We start from the raw sequence: 20,314 nt of genomic DNA, 5'->3' as shown, positions 1-20,314 counted from the left end.
CATTATATTCAGATGTGGCAAAGCGCTCCATACTGCTAGAGCTCTGCCACTTTTCCAGTGCCTTCTCTGTCTGCAAAAAGCTCTTGGTAGTATAATGGTTTCCATTTGGTCTATATGCTTCAAAAAAATATTCTCATGCAATTTCTAGAAGCAAGATAAAATTATTTCAGAGCATGTACTTCATATTAAGGATGCAAAGTGAATTGTAGGCTTGAATTGTATGCTATTCTACAGAAGAGGCTGTTCAGCATTTCTCAAGCTTGAGCCCAGAGCATCAAAAGTTTTCAAAGCATTTTGTAAGACAGGAACCTTCGTTTACTAGAGAGATGACCCTGACACTTCTTCTTCTATATCTGCACACTCAATTTATGGCGGCAAGTACAGCAATTGCTTATGTAAAACACTGATAATCAGCAAGGTAATGTCTGTGGCTTTGCCCCTCTTTACTGTAATCCAAGGCAGCTGAGAAAGCTGCCCCATGCAATTAGACAAGTTTTGGTTGTAGAGACAAGAACCCTGCAGACTTCTGTTTGGGCACCTCTGCCCATGCTTCTCGTTCTCTGTATTATTGCAGACTCACCCTTTGAAAAGTCACAGCAAAGCTTTCTACACCACCAGGTCAACCACTTATATGCTGATTGTTTCAAAATGGCTGAAAGGTTGTAGGTGTCCTGGCTTCATTTCTGACTTCCTCATTCAGAAATGCTATAAATTCTGCTCTAAGACGTCCAACTGAGGAATGGGAATCCTGTTATAAAATGTACACACATTTAGGCATCCTATTTAAAACTATCTGGCTAGCTCTTTTCAGCATAATTAGCATTTTGTATAATTTAATAGGTTCAGAAGATCCCTGACCTCACTCACAGCTGTGAATGCTCAGCACTTCACACTTTATTCAGTAAAGTCTTAAATTGCCACCCATAGAGCAACAACGCACAATTAGTGGTTGCCTATGAAAACTTTGGTTTATAACTTGTCTGGAACAGCAAAGGTGCCTGCAGCAGTGACAGGGCATGTTGTAAATGTAGATACTGCCAAAGCACACTGCTTTCAGAGGTAGAGCTGTCTTCAGCCCTCCACTAGCCCTATTCTTCGTTCAGTGGTAGCCTTAGACTCCTGCAGCAGGTGAGAGAGAGGTCTGATCAGCATCCCCTCCATTACTTGGCAGCTTGAGTGATATGCCCAGACTGAGCTTTTTTTTATACTATGAATGAGATGAAAATAAATATATGGTCATTTAATAACTATACTTGAGTGACCTAAATTAAAATCACTCTGATAACCTTAATATCTGTATTTCTTCTGAGTGCTCATGATCCCACCAATTATTCTTCAAGAGATTTCACTGTAATTTCCTAAAGTTTTAAGAAACATCATAAAACATTGGCTAGCCTGCCCTTTCAGTCCCTAAAAATTGCATGGTACCAAAGTGAGGTGTGAAGGGCATTGCCTTCATGGACCTATGTCACTGGAGCCAAGTGGCAGCAATAGCCATTGTGCCTCTTGCTCTTGCTGGCAGAGAGGCTGTCTTGGGTCTGTTTCAGGCTTTAGAGAGGGTGAACAGGCACTGTTTCTTCTGCAACCTCTTTGGCTTGTGGAGTCCTGTCACAGCCACATCAGCTTGCTTCTTTCTCCTACCTCTTAACTGTCAGTGTCACATCCTCCTCTGTGGCCTAGTTTCTCTCAGATCCTGTGGATGCTTCTCCTCATTGCAGGCCCACACTCTCCCATCATACTCACTGTTTTAGTCACAGCCTAAAACTTTTTCTTCAAATGGTCTCTAATAACTGTCTTGCATTTTTTCCGCTTTTCTCTTCTGTGCTGTTGATGTCCCTTCTGGTCCATCCTGGCCAGCTAGCAGCACCGACTCCCTTTCCATAGCTCTCCATGAAGCCCCTATCTCTGTTTTCTTTGACTCTGTTTCTTAGTCCTAGGAGACTGAGCTGTAAGAGCCTTGAGCACCCAGAGTAAACAGTAAATGCCTCAAGCCTCTCTGCATTTTGAGAATTTTAACTTCTGGTATTGAAAAAGAATCTCTTCTGTTCACCTTTAACATAAGTTTTGCAAAGGCTTGTACATTGACTACATACGTTAGGTAAATTTCATGTGGATGCTAGAGTGTTTTCAGTGCAGACACTTCAACCTGCTGTATTTGGAGTACCTGGCTCAAAGCATTGGTGTTTCAGAGTTTCTTAAAATAACAGTTGCCAGTATTTTTAACACAAGCAAAAATACTTTTTCAGAAACACCCAAAGCATTTTGTCTGAGCTTTCTTGCCAGTGAGTTTGTCATGAGGTGGTTAACAGCAAGGTAGAATTTAAACCCCAAGTTGGACGATATTATCAACATGATTTTATAGTCAGAAGTATTAAGGAACTCTAACAATAGGAAACTGAATAAGAGCCTTCTGGCTCTTTCATCTCATTCCAGTGATGTGATTCTGCCCATAGATTTACTGGAAGAAACAGGAAGGAAAAGGCAGTTGGTTAAAGGTGGCCCTATCATTCACCAGGTTGGCATTTGCTCCGTGTTGTCTATCTAACATGACTTAAATGGAGCAACCTCCACTGGCCACCAAAGGGGTGCACTAGCTGCTGTGTTAAACTAGGATTGCCTGCTGCAGGATGCAAAGAGAATTCACACCCCACACCCATTAAATTGAGTGCTTTAAAATATCCTCAACTTTCACCAGGTATTTTGTTTATGCTGTCTTTAAGGATGACTGAGTTGAACTCAGCCTCAAGGTGAAAATTGTCCATGACTCACACTGTTTCTCTGAAGTGATGCACTTGAACCTCGGTTTACAACAAAATGGCTGATGCATGTCTAGTAGGAATAGTTTGTGCTTTAGAGAAAACTAAAGAGTGTTCCACAGTCAGTATGCCAGGCTGTATACACCATGGAGCAAAACTTCTTAGCAGACACTTCCTCTGATTCAGGTAATTTCTCTGCACACCTGAAAATAAATTAATCTGTACTGTTTTTCTATACCAGAAAGCATTATTATTTTTTTTTGAGGGGATGGAAAATAGTTCCTCATTCATCTTAGACTAAGTGTTGCATTTCTCAGCAGTCACAGAACATTTACTTAAACAGCATAATTGTCTGATTTTTATTATTTGATGGCAAGTGAAAATGAGGAAACAACAGGAAACAAAAAAATTAGGAACTTTATGTCAGTTGTGTATTTGAATTGAATGGCAATTTATAGTTGTCTAGTACTGAAGGGTTTAATTATACTTTTTGTTTCAAAGCCAAGAAAAGTTAAATAATATTTTTCTGATTTAGTATGGTTAAGCAAGATTATCATCCAAGACACAATATTTCATTTAAAGGAAGTACCCTGGTGGCACTAACAACAATATCAATTATAGAAATGTTAGTAACAACAAAAACATTCAATTTCCCAACAAAGGTCAACAGTAAATCTATGTAAAATACATAAGGCTCGTAAAAGTAATGGGTTTGCAACTGTGATTGAAACAGATGTTCACAAAATCAGCATTTAAACATGAAGACACCATAAAATAAATGAAGACAGGATTAATTTAACAAGTTATCTCAAGAGCAGAATAAGGAAAATGAATGAACAGTTACTCATACAATTCAGAAGGATATATTTTTTTTTTTTCTGTAAGGTAACTGAAAACAGAATTGAAAACACTGGGTCAAATTCATTCACTAAATAAGCTTGTTGAGAGCAGTATAGGTCTGCGGGCACAACCAGGACAGAATCTGGTGTATTGTATCAGGAAAGAGAGCTTCCATTAACAACATTTTTTACCCTGTTGTTTTATTAGGATGGAAAGCAAGCCTAATTCTCTTGTGCAAGTTTCATATTGACTCAGCTCCTCCAACAGTACAGGTCCTTACCTACATAACTTTTAGGAAGACAGAAGTCAGCAGAATCAGATAAATTTTTGCAGAAGAGCCTGAAATATTTCACTGTCTTCAAATTAAATCCATCTGGCTTCTCTCTTGAGGATACCTATTATTTTTTTCTCCAAATGGTAAACAACAACTACAGAAGCAGCCTGTATTTTTTCATGCCCTCTTCCATTTTTTCATTCCCTGTTTACTTATGTATTTTTTTTTAGTTCATTCATTCATTCCTTTCTTCAGAAAGACAGATAGATGAAAAGAAAGAAAGGAGGAAAGGAAGGAAGAAAGAAAGAAAGAAAAGGAAAGAAAGAAAGAGAGAGAAGGGAAGGGAAAAAAGAGGAAGAAGAAAAAGAAAAAAGAGAGGAGGAGAGAGAAAAGGGAAGAAGGAAGAATGGAAGAAAAAGACAATGAAGGAAAGAAGAGAGGAAGGAAGGAGAAAAGGAAATTAATAACTGTCGTTACTTATTTGAACTACATAACAATGTATTTGGAATACATTCTTCTGCGAGCAATTTCATCCTTTTTCATTCCCCTCTAGTGTGGCTATTTGAAGGGATAATCTGGTATTTGACTTCCAAAGATTCAGGAACTTTTAAGGACAGGACCAAGGTCTTGACTGAAGGTTTCTGTCAATTTATATCAAGATCAGGGTGCAAGCTTTTAAACAGGTCCAGACTGACATCTGAAAGCTGCAGTTGGTTCAGAATGTTACAGAGTCCCACAAAATACTAGTTTTAACAAACTACTAATATACTATATTTAATAATAAACAATAAACTAATAAACTATGCCTAATATTAATTAAACAATTTACATGCACTACTGTATCTTTTTGTTTCTTTTCAGCACCAAATTCAAAACTGAGGTTACATTTTTGTCTAATTGACACTTTCTAGTCTGGTCTGATGGAATTCCAATAGGACATGCTGGTAGAATGGCTCCCATCCTATGCTTTTTATTTTTGAGATATATATATATATATATCTCATTCTGGGCATTACCAAAGAAGTCTTCAGGAATCACAAGAATCCAAGTACCGCTGTTTGAGAGCCACAGCACTGCAGTCGGTAAAGTCCATTTTTTTCTTAGTGTTAAAGCAAGAGTTCTGGCTTTAATGACCTACAGAATGATACATGCCTGATTAATTTTCATAGGAGAATGGTTACATGACCTGAGAAATTAATATGTCTTAGTACAGACTGCCACAAACCAAATCCACAAATGATGCAGAAGAAATATAAAGGTCCTTCTCTGGGCAAGATTCACTTAATCATGATATGGATCCAAGCCTACAATCCCCTTTTTACTGAGGCAGTGTAGATTAATGACTTGGCACATGGAATTTCCTTAGTACTGTGTTGGGCTGTGTCTGCAGGCCTCTGTTTATAATTTTCTGTCTGGTACATTGAAAATTGCCGATGCTGTGAGCTATTTCTTCATCTGTTGATATTTCTCCAATTTTGGGTAGTGTCTTTAGCATATTTTAATCTAAGAGGACTTTTCCTAAAGTAGTTCCAGAAATATCTGTCAAGAGAGTTTAAAGTTATTTCTTCATTAGAAGATTCTATATACCACTCAGGTCTTTTGAGCTTTATATAATGTACTTTGAAAAAGAGCTGGAGGTAGCAGAATATACAAAACCAAGCAACAATATGCTAATAGAAGGAGCACAGAAATATCTCACCTTAGGAAGCAATTGCCTGCTTCAGTATTCAAAGCGTACACCTAGTGCATATTTATTGAGTAATTGAACACTCAGTGGATGAAGCCTTAATTTAACATCAGCAGTGGATACTCTCCATAGTTAATGTCTCTTATGAAGGGGATAAGCATTCTTCTGAAGGATGTGCATCTATTGGCTTGTCTGTGATGTCAACTTGGTGTGTAGAAAAATAAAAATGCCACCAAGTGGAAAATGCAAACTGACCTGAATAAAAAAAAAAAAAAAAAAAAAAAAAAAAAGTAGCTATTTCATAGGCTGTTGACACACAAGTTTTCAAGTTTTATAGTCCCTCTTTTAATACTTTTAAAGTAATCAAATGTAAGACTAATTTTGAGAGTAATTTGCACTGAAGATATTCTAATAATATGGTACCTTTCCTCAATACTTTTGTCCTCCATGTTTAACACAGAAACAGTTTGTATTTAACACTTAAATAATTTAATTATTATGTACCTCATAACAGAAAAGCAACCAGAGCCTTCTGCTGAAAGCAGCTTATAGTTTTTAGCATCTAAAATGAAGGGTAGTCATTGATGCCTTCAGCCATAACTTCACAGTTCTTAGTGCAAAGTGTGTTTCAATCTTATGCCCATCAAAGCTTTTGGACACACCTTGCTTTTCTTATTTGAACCTTGGGAAGCTGAAGTTTATATATGTTTATGGTCACCACCAGGCTAATTGCTGGGATTTCTCAAGCTTCATTGGCAAGCATTAAATGGTTTAGTCATATGGTTTAGTTTTAGGTAGCCCTGCAAGGAGCAGGAAGTTGGACTTGAGGATCCTTATGGATCCCTTCCAACCTGAGATATTCTAGGATTCTATGAGTAAAAATGCTTGTTTGGTCTCTATGCTTTCTCCTTTTAATCCTTGGAGGGACAAAAGGCAGCAAAGGAAGTGTCTGAGGTTATTCAGTTCACAATATTCTCTCCTATTCCCCTTGGCCTCCAATAAAAATTTTTGAAAGGCCAAAAAGAGAGCTACAATTTTACCTCTGCTTCCTTTCCTTCCTTCCTCCAGCAATGAGGCAGTTATTTTAGATGTCAAACTTTCAGATTTTTTTCCAAAGATATCCTTTCTTCTCTGTAATACTAAATTATTTCCAACCTCTGGTCTAGTCTAAGGCCCAGCCCTCACCTCCCTCTTCAAAATACCTGTTTCCACTTGAAATAAATCTGGCTGTGGCAAAGGTGACCTCAGAGTACTGCAGCGTTCTGCCTTTCCAAATCTTGAACCTGACTTCCAGCATTGATACCCAAACCCCCTCACTACCTCCTTGCCTCTTAGATCTTTTGGTCAGAACTCCTTGCATCATCCTTGGTTCCAGGTCCTGGTGTTCCTAGAGCCCTCCTCAGCCCCAGTCTTTCCCACTGACACCCACTTCTCTGCTGTAGCTGTTTGTCCCCAAAAGCAGGGCTCCTCTGGGAAGGGGCAGCACATCCTTGCCTTCGTGAAGGTGGTTACTCATCACCTTCCTCCCCTCTTTCCCACACCAGTTCGGCCCTTGGATGCTGTTGCGCCAGTGAGGGGAGGTAAGCTTGGCTTGTACAGCCAGGGCTCTTGCACACAGAGAGCTCACCCTGAGCTACACCTGGGCCTGTGACTGTTTACTCCTCACTTCCCATGGCTCAAAATGCATAACACACCTCTATGAAAAAAGGGGGTGAAGGAAAAGCATGAAATGGTGAAGGGAAGAAGTCAGAGGCCAAGACGGCATTTGTCTGGTGCTTTTCACAGTATTTTTCCTCTTTTCTTACACATAGCCTGCACTTCCTAGGCAGAGAGTCAGAGTCCTGAAGCTATTGCTAACTGATCTGCACCTGAGCGAAATGAAGGGCACCAGTCTGGGAATGGTCAGTCCTCCTTCCTCTTGCAGTGAGCATAAGGATGAGTTTGAGGAAGGAAAATCTGAGTGAGGAAAGAGATATAAAGGGGGAAAAAAAAGACAGGGAATTTGCAGGGAAAGGTTCTGCAATGACCTTTGGATCAGGAAAAAACAAGTCATTGAGAAGCCAGTGATGAAAATTTAGAGGTTAAGAAGATATATTTGGGGGCTGGGAGAGGGTAGCTTGCTCCATAGAAAGCCTTGCAGCACTGTAATCCCCTATGCCTTTTTCCCTGGCCATTGCTTCTGGCATTTGGTCTCCCCTGAACTACTGGAGACTCCTTGAAAGGGGACTGCTGGAAGTACTGAATCAGTGAGGCATTCAGACCTGGGCCTAGCAGAAATTCTTATTTCTCAGAACAATCCCTCTACTCAGTCAGAAAGCCATCTGGTAGCTTTTCATCTTGTCTTTGGATATTAGCTGTTGTTTGGGATCTTCTGATATTGCAGCTTTAAGAACATGTAGGTTCTAAGTGAAGGACTTTCCAGCCTGTCAAAAGATAATAATCCTGCTATTCAACAAAGTGGGCTCTGTAGTCTGCATAGTGACACAGGCATTTGAAATGAAAGCCTATTGTTCGGAAAGCATAGGTTTTAAAAGCTACTGTACCTTCCTCATGCATTGTAAGAATTCAAAGTAAATTTTGGCATTTTGCACCTTCTCATCTGAAACAAAGGAAAAAGCTAAATCCACATCAGTTTAACTTCAGTCATGTAAAAGGTTAGGTTTTCTAATTACTTTTGTCTAGTGGTATGGCTTTTGTACTGAGGTTCTTGGCTAGTCTTTTTCTATAATTTTTAAGTTGTTCATCATCTTTCTTTTTCACTCATGATACCTTCAGAAATCACCACCGCCACCACGACCTTTTAGCTAAGGAATATGTCTGAACATCCAAAAAAATGTGAAGCCTGAAATCTATGGAAAACATTGCAAGTAAACCAGGCTGGAAACAATTTTCCCTTCTGTGCATCTTACGGGGACAGTAGCTGTATCTTCTGTTCTTTACCAGTGTAATATCACCTTGACAAGTGGTCTGTTTATTTCTAGAAGTAGCCCAAAGTCAGGAAGAATTTTTTGAACACACAGGACACATATATGTACTCCTTATGTCCCAGATTTTCCCTGACATTGAGCAACTGTATACATCCTATGTAACCATATGCATACAAGACAATGGTGCTATCCAGAACTCTCAGGCTGGCTGTTAGTGTGTGTGTCAGTAGCTTTAAATCCCTTCTATATTTGATTTGGAGAAGTACATTAAATCATGGCTAGCTCCCTGGTTTTTTTATCAGAAATTCTATATCAAACCTTAGTAGCTTATCTAGTGGAAAGTACAGCTGAAACCACTACACTCTGAAAGATCTTCTTGTGAGTACTGGATATTTTTCCACTGAAAAGCTGTTTTGCTAATGAAATGTTTCATCATATTTGATGCTGGGTTGTCAGATTGTTGCCCTCAAACATAGTTTTGTGGGGGCATTTGAGGGTAACAGCAAAGAAGAGCAAGAGGTAAAGAGGACAGTAGGTTTTTGTCAGTGTGCCCTAAGCCTTGAATGAATTGCTTGGAGTTATTTCAGGGAAACTTTTATACAGAGCCTTTTGCACAGTTTGGAATTGCAGTTTTCATCCTCACCATTAGTTCCCCAAAATAAAGACAGCTCCTCAGGTGGTATGAAGTAAGAACATTGTATTTCCTCCTTACAAAAGTAGTTCGAACATTACATTTGGCACTCTCTCCTAGAACTATCTGCTTTCTAATACCAATTTGTTGTTCTGTTCAGCATGGGCTGTCATAACAATTCAACATTATCAACTGTAAAATGTAATTGAGTGTGTGAAGTTTTTTCCAAAATAATGTCATTCAAGTCAGATCATCTGCTATGACAAACTGTATTTTCAATCTCTTGGCCACCAGTGTTTTCACTCATTTTGGAATGCTTCCATTCGATCTTTGTGTCCTTGTAGCATCAAACATAACTCTTTGTTATTGCTGTATTGAACCTCACGTGCATGTCTCTTGGAAGTGGTGCAGACAGTTCCTTCACAGTAGTGCAATACAACCATAACACAATAGCAGAACACTGGTGGCTGATTTTTGCATTAATGGTTTTCCAACAACTGGCTGGGTTTTGCACGCAAGTGAAATCTCATTGTTATTCCATGACCAAAGAAGCACCTTCCAGAATTCCAAAAATATTAGAAATTCAGAAACAGCTACTTTCCCCCAGAGTTAATGCTGTAGAGTGAATGGCTGTGATGTTCCCAGAAAAAATACAGCAAAAGATGTTTGAAGCTAGTAGTTTTATCTAGGTATTTGTTCCGTGAAACTAGAGAAAGAGGACTGCAAGCACACCTGTCCTGGTTTTCCAGTCACGAATGAGTATGGTCTTTGGCACGGTTCCTGAGTTTTTTGAGATTGTAAAAGGATGGGGTTTTGCTTGTCTTTTATTTCACAGAATCATAGATTCATGGAACGGTATGGGTTGGAAGGAACTTCAAAGATCATCTAGTTCCAACCCCCTTGCCATACACAGGGACACCTTCCACTAGACCAGGTTGCTCAAAGCCCTGTCCAACCTGACTTTCAACACTGCCAGGGATGGGGCATCCATAACTTCTCTGGACAACTTGTTTCAGTGCCTCACCACCCTTATAGTGAAGAAAATTTCATTCTAAATATTCCACTTGAGCTGTTGCTAATGTAGCAATCGTGCCCAGCAAATGTAAAAAAGGTTGCTGAGCACTTCTGGTTGAATACAATGAAGGTACTCTTTTGCTTATATCCAAATATAAGCATTCCACTTGCTTATAGCTTTTGGTCCTTATATCCGTCTTAGCTTTCTATTTAGCTTTTAACCAATGGAACCAAATTTTAAATTTTTGGGTGTTTCCCCACTTGTGTTGGTTTTGGCTGGGGTAGAGTTAAAATTATTTTCATAGAAGCTAGTATGGGACCATGTTTTGGACTTGTGCTGAAGACAGTGTTGATAATAAGGGATGTTTTAGTTACTGCTGAGCAGGGCTTACCCAGAGCCAAGGCCTTTTCTACTCCTCACCCCACCCCACCAGCGAGCAGGCTGAGTCAGTTGCAGCTGGGAGGGGACACAGCTGGGACAGCTGACTCAAACTAGCCAAAGGGATATTTCATATCATATGACATCATGCTCAGCTTATAAAGCTGTGGAAAGAAAGAGGAAGGGGAAGATATTTGGAGTGATGGTGTTTTGTCTTCCTAAGTAACTGTTACACATAGTGAAGCTCTGCTTTCCTGGAGATGGCTGAACACCTGCCTACTGATGCAAAGTGGTGAATGATTTTTTTGTGTTGCTTTGCTTGTGTGTGCAGCTTTTGCTTTACTTATTGAAGTCTCTTTATCTCAACCCACAAGTTTACCAATTTTACTCTTCTGAGTCTCTCTCCCATCCAACTGTGGGGGAGTGAGTGAGCAGCTGTGTGGGGCTTGGCTGTCAGCTGGGGTTAAACCATGACACCATTCTGAACTACTTCCAGAATATCATATTCTACAAGATTCTCATCCTCCCACTGAAAAAAAATGTTGTCAAGGGTTCTTTGTCTCATTACAGCAGCCCATTTTTACTTCTCTTGTGCCCTCTGCCTTTTCAAATCAACCAACTTCACTATCCTAGGCAGCACAATTATGAAGCAGCAGCATCCACAATGCCATGAAGCCCAAAAGGGGAAAATGTGACTTTGCCATCAGCTGTAAAAAAACAGGCAGTGCAGATAGGAGTCTACATCATGTATTTGTTCCCAGCTCAGGGTAAGCACTATGCACTAAGCACACCGCTTGTGCACCCCTGGCCCAGATAGACTTGATGCCGTGGGAAGGCCTGTGACTGTCCCTACCAATCCCTTGGGAAAAGGTAACCCCAGAGGGGCTTTTCTCCACTCCACTGCTTCCTCTTTGACAGAGGAGTAAAAGACCCTCAAGGCATCCTACTTTCCTGTGAAAGCCATTCTTCAGCCCAAAGATACATGACTTAGGTCAAAGATACATGGTACCAACAGACAGCTCTTCTGCCTGCATCTGCTGTATTTTTGACCCGTGCTTCCAGCTAGCCTGCCTCCATGAACACTGTAGCCCTTAGCAAGGGCCCTACCCCACTGTGGTAGAAGTTTGTTTCCGATCAAGAAGGAAATAGTCTACAGCCTGTCCAGGCTGTAGCTCTCTGTCTGGCTTTAAATCCTAACAGAGGACAGCTCCTGCAAAGTGTGCTCATATTTCATTGGCAAGGAGCAGCAAGTATTCAGTATGATATATAATGCATGCTAGATCTTTTTTTCACCTAAAATACTGTCACACACTCTCATAATTTTATAATACACACAAGAGTATATTTTAGATGTGTCTAGGTGATAATAAAAGATGTTTAACTTATTTTGTCCTGCAGGAGACAAGTAAGATCTGTTAGGCCAAACCAAGGCTGATCAGAAAACATGTACAAAAATGCAACCACAAGCAGGATTTGGGGGCTGTGAGCTGCACGTTCATTTTCATTCAAGTAACTTGGTGTGCATGCTCCATAATAAGGGACACTAGTGGTAAAAGCTCTACAGCCTCCTTCAGCTCCCTGTAAAACTGCCTGTTACACAAAATGTATAACATTTTAGAAATTATTTTTCAGGAAAAATCTTTCATTCTAGCCATGTGTTTCTATGCAGACACAGGTAAGGAAAAAATGTGTTGCCAGCAATGCCAGTTCATCACTTCTTTTGATTTAGCCTTTAACATTTAGGGTCACATATCCAAATATCTTGTAGCAGTAACTGGTTTTATAGTTTTAAGGAACTGTCTTCTTGAATTAGTGATTTGACTTAAAAAATGCTTTAGGCATGGCAAAGATATATTATGAATTCAGCAGCTAACACGCAAGATATATCATTGAGATAGATTAGGAGATGGTGAAGCATGTTTTTCTGTCATTACATAGTTCATGAACCTCCTGTCTCACAGTAGTCCCAGAAATGTCTTCAAAGTTACTTACAGCTTAAAAAATGAGCATCAAAATATGATCCTTTATAAACAAGTAGGCCATATTCTGATACATTGGAAGTGGTCCTATAAGACCACTTATAATAAGATATCCTTTTTGTTTAATAGAGATAAGGCAAAGTAAAGCACTGCTCCACTGGCAAAGTTATGGCTCTAGCAAAGGGCATGTTTTCTCCATAGTATAGTCTGCAACCCTGTTCCCACAGCCAGCAAGATGAGAGGACCACTGGTTTTGTGTCACAGTTTTCTCTCAGTGGGGTTGATTTCTTTCCTAGAGAAGCCACGGCAAAGGAGAGTGGAAATCAGTGGGAGGTGGATGACGTACAGCCAAGCTTTATTAGGACAGGCCTAGGACATGTACTTGAATTTAGCAGCTTAAATGTGCTTTCAGGTCCCCAGCACAAAACACCACAAATCTCATGGCACATAACGTTGATTATGTCAAACTGATATGAAATGAAAAGCTTCTTTTCAGTTTGTCAGATCATGACTTTTTGATTTGGGCTGAGCTGGCCTGAAACAAAACATTCTGTTCTAATTTTTCTCATTTGAAAACAAACAATATTTCCTCCTATGGTAGCTTCTGAGGCTTTTTGCTATGGACATTTATTAAGCCTGTATTCTATCATCACCTCAAAAGAGTCAGTTAGATAGAAAACACCTGGCCACCTCTAGTTGTTGGTTTTTTTTAATTGTTGGAATATCTGGCTAATGTCACCGTAAGACATACATTCAGATTGCAAATGATGGCAAACCCTCTGATCATGGAAAGCCCTCTCCCCTGCCCTCTCTGACTTCCTGATGCCACAGAACATAATCTGACCTGCACAGCTTGACCAAAAGCTCAGCAGGCCTGGGGTATACATTTAAAATGCCACTTTGAATCAAATCCATGTACCAGAAGGTCCTCCCCAAATCATGCTGCTTTGTTCTTCAAAACAGGCTTGATAACAGTGTTGTTCCTCACTAAAATTGCAGTAGGGAAAACCCATACTACTGCAGTACAAACACTTTCAGCAAGATTTCCAAAATCCTTCCCTTTAAGACAATTTAGGAGGACAGATTCCTTGCAATACAAAACCCACTTCTGTTCCAAAGTCACGTAGGCACTACAAAACCCCGCTAAATTTGTGTAATTCTGCAACATATTTTACAATATAAATAGGAATATGCAGCCACATATTTAATCAGAGAAACAGCAAAAGAATGTGCCATATGTGTGAGTCGTGGCTAAATCAGCATTTTCCTAGGAACTGTCATTGGCAGAGCAGTATTTAAACTCAAAAAAATTGCCTCTTTTTGTTTCACGAAGCACTTCTGAACCCAGCTGAAAATATTCAAGAAATATTATAAGCAAATTATCAACATTCTCTAGGTATCTTCTCCCATGAAGTCTCAGGTGTTGGTGTTTAGAATTTAAGTTTTGGAAGTGGTCACCTATGTCAGGTTTGTTTGTTTCCTCTTCTTGGAAAAACAAGAATATTTATTGATTAAATACCTTACTTTGATAACAAATATGTGTTTGACTGCCAGACCAGGCCATCTCCAAAGATCTCCACAGGCAAAGTTTAAAATAGTCTACGTTTACAGCTCAATAAAAGGCTTCATAGAACTACAAGTAATTGTGAAGACGTTCCTTGTTTGGCTAGTGGCAGATTCAAGTAATTTTTGTGTATACGGAATTCTGCCAGCTCTAGATTAAGTACATAAGCGATGTGGAAATGTGTAAAAATGCCACTTGGGTATAAGTGAATTTGTATATTTCTCTAGAACTAGGAGAAACATCAACATTGCATTAGAGTCATGACAAATCCTTCAGTTCTTTTCTGGCTAAACAGCCAGAGTCTGATTAAGTTTTGTTTAAAGATTAATACATTCTAGATAAGTTTTCTACAATATCCTTAAAAATAATAGTATTATACTATAATCTCAGTCATTATCTGATTTTTCTCCTCAATAAAAAAGCAAAGTCTCCTAGAGTGGAGACATTATATAAATTGTACTGTTTGGTAATAGCAATGTTGATTATGAGAGGCTTAATTATGGTCATCAGTTACAAAAAAATCAGTCTTGCCACAGAAAGCCTAATAATGAATGTCTGTTGTTTAAAAATTAATGAAACTTTATTTTTCTGAAGGTATGAAGTCTGCAGGGTGTTATCATTTTTTTTCCTCTTTGAAAGAGTTAATATTAATGAAAATTAGATTCCAAATAATTGCAAAATGAGAGTCTTATCACCGTTTGGATATGCTTCTTTATTTACATGGAAAACCATGCAAAATCAAAAAAAAAATGGTACAAGAATAAAAGACAGTAATTTTTAGTTATGCAGGAATTATTTTGTACACAGGACCAAGTTGCACTCTTATTCACGTTGGTGCAAGTAAATGGCAAATTTAATTCTATTTCAATTTACAGCAGAATGGTTAGGAGCTCTCTTACTTCTATGGGCTGATACATAACATGAGTACTCTAAATGATAACTTACCATGTGTTCCTCAAGGGAAGATGTGCTCCAGTGCTGGAGCTCCATGCAGTGCCTATGCAAAGGGCTTAGGTTGGGTTTACAGGTATGGGCCATAGGCAATACCTAGATTCATTAGGATTAATTTTAGCAAGTCAGGAGGATGGAAAGCAGCTTTTAGCTTTCAGAAGAACTTACATTTTAATGTTTTTGCAGCAAGCCTTAGTTGATGTGTAAATTGAACCACATAATTTCTAAAATAAAGCAATTTGTAGTGAGCTCACTGACATTTTACTTGTCAGTTCTAATTCAGCAGCAGTAACTCTGAGTTTGGCAAAACATGGATTCTTCATTAGAAGAGGTATTTCGTCCTTAGCTAACCTGGCAAAGCAGATTGGAGGGGCATACTTTTGAAACTTTATCAAAGTTAGCCAGCTGTGTTTGCTTCTTGCAATCAACAAAATAAAAAATATGGACTAAAAATTCTGGCTCCATCATACCAAAGAAATGGTCAGTTTGTAACCAGTTTTGCCTGTGAGGGTTGGCTGTGGTCTTTTTTGGGACCAGAGTCTACAAACACTAGGCTCAGGCTAGACTCAAAAATCTCTCACCCTTCCAGAATAAATTAGCGAACAAAAAAACTGCTGGCAAAGAAAAGGTTTTAAAAGCTAATGTGTTAGGGTAATTAAATGCATATTTCAGCAGTATTTATTTGGCATTGATTGGCCAAGGCCACTTACTGCGAAGAGTTGAATAGTTAATTCAAGTGCTAGGCATCTCCTAAAGGAGATGACCTTGGGGTCATATAATTGTAACAGTAATTTGTTTAGTGGAAGAAATGAATATGTTCTCAATTAGCTTAGCAGGCGTTATAATAACACTAGTGGGATTTATATTTGCTTATGTCACTCTGCTGTAAGGATAAAGATATTGGATCTGTTTGTCTGTTTTTAGTCTCCCAGTTCATGATTCTTCACAGAAGAGATGCGAAGGTTTGCTCATCCTGGTTAACAGGTGTCCAATCCTAATGCTGCAGATATTGGCATAATCACTGGAGGGACCTGAAGGACAGACTCACAGCAGTAGTACTGGCAGGAGACCCTATTACCCACTTAAATACTTCTCATGCTAATATGTTTGCCCTATTACGGATTCTAAGGCTTCTCAAATTTACCCCCTAAACTGGTGCCTGATCTGAGATTATTCCACCATTGGGGCTCTTGGAGGTTTATCACAGATATGTTATTCTGCTGGGATTTCCCCCCTCCCCCACTGTTTTAATCTGCTGTCACTATAAAATGGGAAAGCAGTAATTCATTTGACTATGCTCTACCTCAATATTGCTGCAATCCTCTGATCTAAACTTCTTAACGTATTTCTTTTAATTTTCAAATGCTGACACATTTTCACTGTTCACTAGTCAGGGTACATGTAAAAGAATGTATAATAAGCATAACCTACCTACCCCGCACTGCAACGTATGATTTATGGAAACTTGCAGTCTAGTGTTGTCCGTTATCAGCAACTACCATCACAACTAAAGCAACAACCAGGATTTTGCAGGAAAGGCTCTGCAAAGACAGATGGGGCAAAAAGGCCATTAAAAACACAGGAAAGAGTTTTTCAGGTTCATCTGTCTTGTGGAAAGCCAGGAATTAGTCTGTAGAGACTTGCCATGGCCAAGGTGAGTAAGCTGGGCATGGCTTTCTGCACTTTGCCAGGAGAGCTCTCTGCAGGACTCGGTACCACAGGAGGTGCGGGGCAGAACCCCTCTGTGTGCTCCCACCCTCGCCCCTGTGCTACACCAGAGAGTAAAAGCACAGTGTGCCCATGATGTATGTTCCAAATCAACTCAGTCTCTAGCTGGTAGGCAGCTCAGTTTCATCACATGCTACCATTTATACAAATTAGAGATGGGTGAAGACATCCTTTAGTGTTATGAAACAGATCAACCTAGTTGTTAAGACAGGGCTGGCTGAGTTGCTTTGCTTCATTTCTAATAAATAAAAATTACGAGGCCCAAGAAACAGCTGAGTAAAACAAAGCACATCTTCCTAGGGTTGACCTTTGTCTTATTTCCTAACTATGCAAGGCACTTACACCTGTGCTTTAATCTCCTATACACATGCCTAAATATATTATTGAGCAAAGCTGGGCGACACTCAGCCTGTGTAAGGAGGATAACTTGACTGCCTTATTTTCTGAACCCTGTAGAATCTGCTCCCACTATTTCCTTGCTCATGGAAAAGCTCTGCATGCACACAGCACTCCTACAAGTCAGGGGGTTTTGTGGGGGTCAAGGAAATTTGTGTCTTCTGAGTGGAGTTCCAGAGTGTATACCCTATAAAGCTACAGACTCCATATGTTATAGAATGTCTGGCCTTCAAAGTGTGCAACAAACCTATTTGTGCTTAATTTTCCATAATACTTTGCAGTCAGTGATGGTGTTGAATTTTGCATATAGATGCAGGTAATTTTGGGGCCAGTGTCATGTGAAGATCATTTTTCTCCTTTTAAACCACAAAGTCATGCAACCCTCTCTGCAGAGGCTTGGGAGAAGAGATGAGGAAATCAAAGAGATGTTTAGTTCTCTTCAGTCTCAAGCTCCCTATTGACTAGGAGAATTGATGAGAAGAGAAACCCAATGAGAAGTTTACAGGCATAATAGAAAATATTTTAGCAGCACTAAGCAGCATGTTTTCCATTTACTATTCAGTGTTTTGAAAGAAATTGATGACAACAGTGAACAAGCAGCTTTAATCAGGATAGTTATTTCGGTGTTGGAATATGGATTTTAGTGGCTATATGTGGGCACTGGGGCTTTGAAGTTGACTGTGATTTGCAAACAGGTTAAAACATGTTCTTTGTGCCTTGAGTCTATTGCGATATTTCATTGCAAAAACATAATTTAATGCTAGGAAAATAATAATCCTAAAAAATGCCCTCTCTTTTCCAGTAAACTCTCATCCCCTCTTAAGCACTGTAGGGTGTTAGGAGTTTTCACTGTCCTGACTCATACTCTACTCAGTGTGTGAGGCTTCCTATTGATGTTACGTCAAAGCCTTTGGGCCAACACAAAGCCTGTTGAATCTTACAAGTTAGTATGCACATCCACCTTCAAATTAATTGACATACTTGTAGTCTTCACAGCAGCAGTGACAGTTATGGCTTGTTGCAAAAACTGCTGTATTTTATTGATGAAAGCACATTTTTATTCAGGTTTTCACCTATTTAAATGGAATAATTTTGAAGAAGAATTCTTGTGTAGGTTACAAGTCCTGTTTTAAAGCAAGTGCCATAATATTGTGCAGAAGCAGTCTGAAACACCAAAGTTTACTGTATGGATTTTGCAGTGACTATTGTAATGTTCTGTGTGACTCCTTCATGTAACCATTTTCATTCTATCAAGCTCAACAATACTGGAGTAGTGAATCCTCTAGTACCTATTCACATCGAGGGTAAGCAGGCAGAGCTGCACTGACTTAGAGGAAATTGCTTCTACTGACACCAAATCTGACCATAGTCCATAGAGGTAACAGCGAATCTCTTTATATAAGCTAACCTATAGTCTATATGTAATCTATATGTAGAAAGCACATTTATTCTATGGTGAGCCCAATATTTTAACTTGTGTCAGAAAGCCTGGAAGAGTGGTAGAGGAACTCTCTTCTTTCCCTCACTTAACATGGGAAGAAGTACCAGACAACTACTAAGATGCTTCCCCACTTTAGTGTTTCTGTGCCCTGTCCTCCAGGGTCTCCCTACACCTGGCCACACAGCTTTGTGGATAACATCCCAACACCAGCTATCCTCATCCTTAGTCTCCCTCCCCATGACAGCAAGAGCTCTTTACCACAGCTTTTGCTTTCTGTCCTCCCCACCAAGTAAATCCTCTGGGCAAGCAACAATGGAAGATCTGGTTGTGTTGTTCAGACAACCCAAGGTTGCTTGGCTTGGCTGGGCTTTTTTGTCCATGCTCTGTATTTGTGTTCATAACAGTTCTACCAACTGCTGAAAAAAACCTGTCCTTTAGGACTGTTGTCAACTGCAGGGACAAAAGGGAAGAACAGCAGGGAAATGGTGGAAAAATTATAAGAAAAACCTATGATGTTTGAGGTGAAGTGTGCACTGAGAAGAATCCCTAAGGACTAGATTTCCCCTGGTGCAGGTAATCTATTAGCGTTAATGGTGCTTACTCAGATGTGCTTCCTAGGAAAAAATACACACCTTTGTGTCCAGATGCATGACCAGTAATCTTTTGAGGAAATCTTCATGCTCTGTAGTTTAACAGTAGATCCCAGGTTTCCCAAAGACAGAGCATGTTCTGCCTTTTGGTAGAAAAGAGGCCTTTCATCTATAGTTAAGACATGCCTAAGATATGGGAATTCAACACAGTAGTCTTGCTGAAGTGAAAGTGTCATGGGTTATATCAGTACATTTTTAATAAAATTATCTTACCTTGATCAATCTATGCCCTTCAATTTAAAGCTTAGATTAATTCTCCAAGACACATTATGGTACTGTATTAATACTTGAAATCGCCTTATAAATGCTTGCTTTCATATTTGGCATAACTATTGTACCACTATAGAAACTGCTTCTATTGACCTTTAGATTAAAAATATGTTGGATTATCATGATTGACACATTCAGAATGACTCATTCTTGCCAAACACAGCATAACAACTTTTTAACATTCCTTTTTCTTTACAACTGCTTCCACTTTCATTATATGAAATATGGCTGTATTATATACCACCTCTCATTGCCTAACATGCTTTTTTCAGAGTTCAAGAAGATTTACATTTGGAACTAAATGTTTCAGTGATTGCTCTGTTGGATTTCATTATACCAGTGTAGTTAATCAAAGCAAGTCTGGCCTTGCAACCATGATTCATTGTATGGTTTTTTGAACTTAGTCATTTATACTGAATGAATATACACATTATCACCAGAGTACCAGATTTTCTTTAACAGCCTGCATGACACTGTACTGTAATGCCTTAGTAAACTCCTTATGCCATGTGCACATTGCAGCTGCTTTTTTAATTTTTTTTTTCTTTTTTCATTCTTTTTTAAGGAATTCATAGAAAGCCGTTCTCTATGATGGGGAATGAGGGACTCACTGGGAGTGTAGTCAGTGCAAGGGAAATGGTATTCACTTGTGGTCCTAATGACTGCTGTTTCACTATACACAGGAATATTTTCAGATCTGCACACTTTGTCTATGCAGCTGGGTGGTCTGCACAATAGTCATTAATGAGAAATCCCCAAATAAGCCTAAAATGCTCAAGTTTGGCTGAGGTGTATTCAACCACATGCTTTACAGTGGAATTCAGTTA

This window comes from Falco naumanni, chromosome Z, assembly GCF_017639655.2.
Source record: "Falco naumanni isolate bFalNau1 chromosome Z, bFalNau1.pat, whole genome shotgun sequence".
Taxonomy (NCBI): Eukaryota; Metazoa; Chordata; class Aves; order Falconiformes; family Falconidae; genus Falco; species Falco naumanni.
This window is presented reverse-complemented; position numbering follows the sequence as displayed.